Raw genomic sequence first — 8436 nt, forward strand, 5'->3', positions numbered from 1 at the left:
CAAACAAACAAACAAACAAACAAACAAACAAACAAACAAACAAACAAACAAACAAACAAACAAATCCTTGCAGCCATAAACACATCTTCTTCATTAACCATTTGAACTGCAAAAGTTATTGATTACTCTAAATTATTCACCCAAGAAACACCAACATTTATTTAAATACACATTTTAAAAAATAAAGAACTTATATGATAAATCATTTAAAAGTAACGTCTTTAATGATTTGAAAGAAAAAACATAGTAATCAAAAAGTGCAGTCAGCTGTGAAATATAGAAGCAAAAAAGGAAGAGACAAAACAACTTTTGCTGAATGAATAGATGTTATGCTGAAATCCAATATTCTTCTATTACATCTAAGATAAGACAGGAAACCACCAACATCTTTACCGTGTTGTCAAATGCATTTGCTTATTGATTTACTCTGATGAGAAAACTCTATACATGAACCTGTGATATAAAAAATACCACACTATGAGACTTGATTTGTCATGTACTCTGTGCAGGTAGGAATGCTGAACCCAAAAGTGCAGACTAACGGAGGCAAAAAAGGTGAACTCAAAATACAGTTTTAATACTGGACACAAGGAAAACTAATTAAACTGAAGAATACAAATAAACTAAGGCAGGCAGATGGAACACACAGTGAGGTATGATGCAAATCACAACATAGACCAAGAAAAACACAGGGTTTAAATACACAGAGGGAGCAAACAGGGAATGGGGGACAGGAGGGAAACACAGCTGGGACAAATCATGCCTAACAAGGACAAGGGAAGCAAACTAAAAACACTGACGTGAGACACAGACTTTCAAAGTAAAACAGGAAACATAACACAGAGACACGGATTTGACGAGCAGACAGGGGCAGACGGAGCAACTATGGAACAAAGACAGAAACCAGAAGACTAAAAACTCTAACATTGAACCCAAAAGACTAGAAATGATAAATAATGACAAAATCAAAGTTAAATAATCATGCAAAACTTCAAAACTCTGGGTCAACGACCCAGGTATTCTAACATGATTAGCCTAACACATTCTGTTTGCAGGAGAAGCTTAATGTTCATCAATATAAGTGTAGTGTAGTGTACTTTAGTGTTGTAAGATAATTAGTGTTTAGTCTTTGAATTTTATTTGCTAGTGTCAAGGTAGCAATGGTCCTAATCATATATAAACTCTGTGGTATAAAACAGTCTTGAGTAACTGCTACGGGTGCTAACTATCTTCGGTTGCTTACTCTTGGCTTTGTGCAGGTATATGTTGGTAACATAAAACCAGTTCTGTGTTTGTGTGCTTTGGTGTCTCTGTGGATGTGTTAAAAGCTTATCAAAGGAGAGGTGGTTTGTGTTGCCTCAACAGGAAGTTGTAAGTTTTGTTGTAGTCACCTGTTTTATATTGGCAAAAATTGAGAAGTTCTATGAAACTTTAACAACAGAATTTTTTTTTTTTGCTGAACCAAAGTACAGCTTGTGGCTTTGCAAAGCAACGCCACACTGAAACTGGTCTAGTTCTCATAGGAAAAATGAGATATGAATATAAATAGTCAGTCTGTTGAGAAGGTGAAATTGAGGTCTTTTATGTGATTTAATAGCAAGATGGAACAAACAAAGGTTCAGGCACCAGAAGATCTGTCCATGTGTTCACAAGATTTTTTTTGAAAAGGATGTGGAAAGATACTTTCCCATTTTGAGTGTGTAGCAAAACCTTTAGAATGGCCTAAATATGCTTGAACATCATTGTTGCTATGTGTCCAGGAAAAGAACACCCCAACAAGGCTGTTAAAACAGCCATTTGAATTCTTACTGAGGAATTTAGAAATTATGTTCCTGTGGCGGTTGATAAAGTAGCTCTCAGTGACAAACATGAAACTAAAAGCTATGTTTTCTCTCGTACTGTATTCTAAAATTAGCCAGAAAGGTTCTGTTTCTTCAAGGTCAATTATAAAAGTTCTGAATGCTAGCAGTGGGAACTCTGAATGATCTGTTTTTATGGTAAAAAGCCAGGTGATTTCATAGCTGACTGTAATGCTCTTAATAAGAAACAAAATACTGTTAAGTCTGTGGGATTGATGGCTCCAGTGCAATGTCAGACACCCATGGTAGAAAGTAGTTTCATTTGTTCACCTTAGGCTATCTCTGTTAACATAATAACTGATCTAGTACAGGTAAAACTAGCCTCAGGTCAAGTGCTGGTGAAGGTGCTTTCAGAGGCACCTCAAAAAGGAATGCCTCCATGGCTAAGTAAAATTTCAGTATGGACCTAAGACAAGTAATTAAAGCCATGCAGCAACATATTAAACACTAACCTTGTGTTGTGGATGAAGTTATTTTCACAATCAAGCCTCCATCACCATGGCAAGATCAAAAAGATGGTCTTGTGTAGGGATGGGTATCGTTTAGGTTTTATCCGATACCGGTGCCAAACCAGTACTTTTGAAACGGTGCCGGTGCTTAAACGGTGCTTGAACCGGTGCTCGAACCGGTGCTTAAAGAATGGAGAACACAAACTTTGTCCACAAACCTCTTATGTTTTTATTTGGAGCAGTCTCTTTTTTCTGCAAAATGATAACCAAGTTAACCTTTTTTGTTGATACAACATACCTCCTTTGGTTGGAACCGGTGCTTAAACAATGCAAAACACAAACGTTGTCATAAAACCTCTCATGTTTAGCTCATGTTTAGCTCATGTTTGGGGTGAGGATGATCATGAGAAAGGTGGTCGATCAGACTAAAAGGACACAAGAGGAGCTTGGTAATGATCTTAAGGCAGCTGGGACCACAAACACTAAGAACACCTTCTGTAAAACAACGCTGTGATGGACTGAAGCACCTGTTTGTCAGTGAACTTCTAAATTATTTAAGTTATTTTGGTCAGATGAAACCGAAATCAAGCTTTTTGGCATCAACTTAAGCCACCCTTTTGGAGAAAGAGAAATGGTGAGTATGAGCTAAAAAATACCATCCCCATGGTTAAGCACGGAGGTAGAAATATTATTCTTTGGTGCTGTCTCCAGACATCAGTCCAATAAAATAAATAAATAAATAAATAAATAAATAAATAAATAAATGAAAATCGGTGGAGGGAGATGAGACCTGGAGGCTTCACAAAGTCATCTCAGAAAAGACCAAAAACTATCAGGAATTAAGGCAGTTATGTAGCCAAAACCAATAGTAACTATCAAGGTATAACTAATGAATTGGCTGGTGAGAGTATACTCATAATTTTCTCACATTTTACAGGTCAAGTCATGAAAAAAATAAACCTGGGGTGTATTTTGCAGTCTTAACAGAAGCTGCTTTTGTACATTAGCACTTCAGAGGATTTAGGCACTGCACAACTGTTTTTTAGTGAAGTTGCAGCTTTAACCAGCAGCTTCTTTTCAAACTTCTCCCCGGGAGCCAAATTTCAGCCCTCCCTTACTCTCATCTTACGTCTAAACCCAGCAGCTTGTGATTGTAGCACGTCACGGAACCTTCGCCGGATACGTACCGTGGACTATTATACGGAAATGCTCACTATTGTCCGTAGGATGCAAAGCCACTATTGATCTCAGTCTGCCTATTGCTCATGCACCCTCCCTCTCCCCCTCGCTCCCCATCACAGACACACACATACACTCACACACTCACTCACGCTTCCTACCTCCCATCAGCATCCCTGGGCTTTCTTGGACTGCAGCAGAGAAACCGCTGCATCGAAGAAGACAAGAGGAGAAAAAAAATAGAAAAAAGAAAAAAGAAAGAAAGAATTAATCTAGGCTCGTTGCTCACTACCTCCGTGGCCGTGTAGAGACGCAAATCAAGGAACGGACACTTCAGAGTCTTCGAGTTCGTTTCGATGCACTAGAAATTGTAAGCATTTATTGATTTGTCTCACTGAATATCAGCAACTATAAGTTCATCTCCTCCGTCACCCACGCTTTAGTCTGGATAACTGTCATTAACGGTAAGAGGAAATTTCGTATTCATCTGCTGCTTAAAAAAATTGCAGTAGAAAAAATAAAATGCTCCGCGCTCATGATTGACGGGAAAGTTGGGCAACTTTCGAAGTAGCCCAGCGCGAGCATCTTAAGCTGTGCTTAGAATTAGAAATCCACACCACAGAACTGTGTTTGATCAGAGTAGCTCCTCATTTTCTTGATGATCAGAGCAGATTCTGAGGCGTGTGTCAGCTTTTGCCTGCTGCCAAAGTTTTATTGATTATTATTATTATTTTTAAATATCTTTTTGTGTCTAGTCTTTTTTCATCGTGGAGCAATGCTGCGACTTTTTGCTATGCGTGTGTGTGTCCATGGAAAGGGTGATGGGGTAGGGGGTGCTACCATCCTGACGCGATCATTGGTCATAGAAAAAGCGAGTCGGTGCACGCACGGCGAGGCAACCCCGAGCTTCCCCCTCCGCTTAGCGCGCACGAGCAACCGGAGTGAAATCTGCAGTAAGATGCGCACAGAGAGAGAGACGACGAGGGGAGGGGGGAGATAGGTTCATCCATTAATCAGGAGTCAGTGCTCGATGCGGTGTGAGGAGAGCAATCTAACTGTACAGCGTAGTGCGACGTCGTCTCGCAAGGGAGCATTGAAAGGACTGCCCGAAATCTAATTATGGGACGCCACTTGCGTCAGAGGGCCGCGCGGTGATTGATGTTCCTTCCCGCTCGTGCTCTGCGCTATACTCACCCGGTGGCGCCGCCGCGTAGAAGCCGCAGTAGTAAAAACGCTGCAAGTAGAACAAAGAGGAAAGTGACAGATGAGTTTTGCATAAAGCTTTCCCAAACTTCCCCATTCATCCTTCTGGAAATTGTGACCAGGTGTTCGCTTCGAGGCAGTTCTCTTGACCGGATAAATGTTCCATTTGAATAGATATTTGTCAAACACTCAAGTCAGTAAATTGATGTTTGCCTTAGGCCCGTGTGCCTCCGTGTTTGGTTTAGCACGCGAGATGGCAATGAAAACATCCATTCATCTATTCACATTAGTCGTTTTCACTTCTTTGTTAATCTCAATTTTCATCTCTGTTTGAGGACAGTACGCACAAAGGAGGGTTTGGCTTGCATGTCTGCGGCACACGTCTCACAGATGGTGGGGGCAGAAAGTCAGGATACAATCTGTCAGGCGGTCACCAGCCTGTAGAGAGCAGGGCAGGTAACATCAAGCGATTCATATGTGGACATAAGTGAAGAATGTCTCCCTCAATTATTTAGTAGCGCTTCATGACTGTCTTCTTTTAACTGGATTCAGTGTTCAGTATGCCAACAAAGGTGGGAGAGTCCTTTGTAAAATTCGCTTCATTTGCTGAGATCAGTGATGTGAAGCCACCTTCATGTCTAATGCTTCAACAGCTCATCGTTTTACTGTGTGGAGGTTAATTGAAATCATAATGAGTTAAAATGTTTCACCTGACCAAATGTTTTCTAGTATCCCTGGCCTAATTAATGTGTCACGTATAGGACAATGAATTTGTTTCATATAGCACAAGAAGGTACAACAGCAAGATACCAGGAAGAACTGGAGTGACTATAGAGATCTGACTTTATTCAGAAGCTGAGTTGAACAACCACACTCACACCCGGTCTGTTGCTTTGAACTTCACTGGCTTGTTGAAAGTGAATATTTAAGTTGGAATTTTTTTTCTGAGAGGCACTGTGCAATTTGCTGAGAACAAAATGATGCAACAGCAGTCATCATCGATCCACTGAGGGCTGGATTAAAAAATCCCACTAAAAAGTTAAAGGGTGTTCCAGTGTCCCCTTTTTGAGCAGCATAAGGAGAGAGACAAACAAATATAAAGTGGTGGATTCTGACATGTTGACAAAGTCTAAAAATACAGAAAGTTCAACTGAGCATTGCACTGATCATGACAACAGACACACACGATTCAAACTTCTACAGAGGGACCTCTACAGCAGCTGGCCAAGCTCCAGCAGTCAGTAAACCTTCACAACTGTCAACTGGCCTTTTGGGATTCTGATCAAAGCAGTCAAGTGGGGTTTGCTTGTAAGTTTTTTGTTATTTCCACTCCTTCTGTGTTCTGTGGCAAATGCTCACTTGTGGCCTCTAAAATTTGCTATGTAGTGGTTTGATCACACTGCATCTTTTGTGTCAATTTTAGGGAAAACTACAACGGAAAGATATCCCTCTAACGTTCTATTAGAAAACAACCAGGTGTTAAATGTACACATAGATAAGAGGTGTGCTAGAACATGGCATAATGTTTCATAATTTTCTGAGATCAATAGGGATCGAAACGTTTTATACCTTCTTCTTTTTTTGCTTTGGCGACAGTTGTGAGGTTTCCTTCAGGCTTTGCTAAGCTTCATACACCTTTCATGCAATACAGTTACAGTACTGTTAATGGTGGTAAAGCATGTCGTTTTTAGATGTCTCAGTGAGTCAGGAAAAAGTTACTGAGTGTAGAAAATAGAACAGTCTTCTATAGAAAGCACATTCTCTTGTTACATTTTTGTCCTGCTAATTTTAATAATATTCAGGAGAATTACCAACTCTGATCATTGCTTTAAAATTTTTAATCTCTGTCTCCTACAGGCAGCAAATCCAAATTCAAGGCTTACTTTACCTACTCATTGTACCACTATAAAAGTACTCATATTGCATGTCTACATGTGGAACCACATGGGAGGTTCTGAAGTATTTCTGTCAAAATTTAAACTTCTCTTTTGAAGCATCTGCAGAGCTTGGCATGTTATTTTATTCACATGATGTGCATGAACAAATGTTCACTGCAGCCATCTGTGGGCACCGTAGAGAGCCTGTAGGGCTTTGCACATACCGCTTACACTCACATATTGTCAGCCAGCATGTCGCATGCACTCACTGGATCTTATGCTCAACAAAATGTTGCTGATTTTGATATTATCAACAATGAATTATAGTTTCAAATTGAATAATATACTGCTGAAAATTGCTTGTTCCTTTTACCTTGTGTCATAAGAATATGTCTTACTGAGTCTCATAGCAAGCACCTCCAAAGTGGACCTGTGTGTGCTTGCAGGCATCTAGTGTTTTCGTGCGTGTTTGCCAGTGATTAATGAATGTTGCTGGATGGCGTCAGCAGGCCATGACAGCTCGACTGCAAGGAAATCATTTCTTCACCCTCCGCGGACTGCTGATTCAGAACTTGCAGGAATTTTGCTGATTGCTAAAATCACAACATGAGAGTTGTTGTAATAATAACCCCAATAACTGCGTCACAGCAGAAGGCATGGGGAGTCGCCATCAGAACGAAAATAGAAGTGGCCATAAGCGATATTAGCTGTTTATTGGAGGAAATGCCAAGGTTGTTGGTTGAAGTGTGGTGACTTATTGTATAACCATGGGTAATTTCTGACATCAGCAATATGTGTATGTGAGGAAATGGATTAAAGATTGCTTCAAAAAGAGACTGGACATTTGGACCGGACTTTTAAGAATTATCTCTGTAGCCCAAACTATATTGAAAGACTTCTAAATGTCAGCATTAATGGCCATTTGCATAAGGAGGAGAACGGTTAGCCTATCATGAATAATGAAATGTCAACAGAAGAGGCATATCTTTCATATTCTGCATTACCATCAAGATGATGACTTTGAAATTCTTGGCGCACTTGGATAAGCGAGATGAGAGATGGAAGAGGGAAAGAGAGGGAGAAAAAAGGAGGAGGTGAAGAGAGATTGAGAGCCAGAGCGAAAGGAAAGTAGAGATTAGCATGGAGACCAGGGAGTACACGCAGACCCAGGTGTCTGTTATACAAAATTATCCATTTCCCTCTTTTATAAAAAGTTCTCTGAGCATTGCTGGACAGTTAGTTGATTGGCTATTTTCTTCTTGACCATTTGGTGCGGAAACTCTCAGAGCATATCATGAGGTTTATCACACATTTCGACCTTTAGTCAGAGGCATCAAGTGCTCAGTTTGGAGGAGCAGTGTGGTTAAAAATGAGGGGAAGTTTGGAAGGAGGAATGTGCTTCTGTACTCACAGCGGTATGCTCAATGGAAGCTCTTTTGTGCATTATAAAAGCACAGAATGTCATAGTTGACCAATAATGTTTGATGTATACTGTAAATTCGAGTGTTACTATGAGGTCCTTCACTATATAGTATCTTGTTTGATTTATATAGGGATCTTATATAAATAACTAAATATGTAGTTATTTAGTTATTAAACAGGATGCTAAGGTCTGACAAGATACTACATACTCTGCATAATCTGTTTCAAACCACATTGTGATCTGCCCTTAGATATTTCTAGTTATGGCTAAAGTAGTTTTGTTATTTTGAAATGCACCCTGCATCTACTACTTCAGTAGCTAGGTACATTCATTTAGCTTGCCACCATCTTTTACCTCAGAAGTCAAATGTTGGAGCTGAGAACAACGTCAAGCCCGAGTTTGCAGTGTTCCAATAATAATAGTAAGAAAAAAAGCCAATGTTGGGA

The 8436-nt window shown here is 39.9% G+C and overlaps 1 protein-coding gene across 3 annotated transcripts in view; it reads left to right on the top strand.

Annotated features, from left to right (window-relative positions):
- The window catches only part of LOC121812070 (synaptic vesicle glycoprotein 2C-like), a 58150-nt gene that overhangs the window by 8791 nt on the left and 40923 nt on the right, over window positions 1-8436 (top strand). The window contains exon 1 of one of the 3 annotated variants that reach the window (XM_042213205.1): window positions 3415-3951. The exons of 1 other annotated variant lie outside the window; for it this stretch is intronic. The gene's annotated coding sequence lies outside the window, so the exon portion shown is untranslated. Of the gene's footprint in view, window positions 1-3414; window positions 3952-8436 lie in introns of those variants that run through there. One more of the 3 variants, XM_042213206.1, reaches the window with a different exon arrangement.

Source organism: Haplochromis burtoni, unplaced genomic scaffold (assembly GCF_018398535.1).
Source record: "Haplochromis burtoni strain Fernald_Lab_line unplaced genomic scaffold, NCSU_Asbu1 Contig_426, whole genome shotgun sequence".
Taxonomy (NCBI): Eukaryota; Metazoa; Chordata; class Actinopteri; order Cichliformes; family Cichlidae; genus Haplochromis; species Haplochromis burtoni.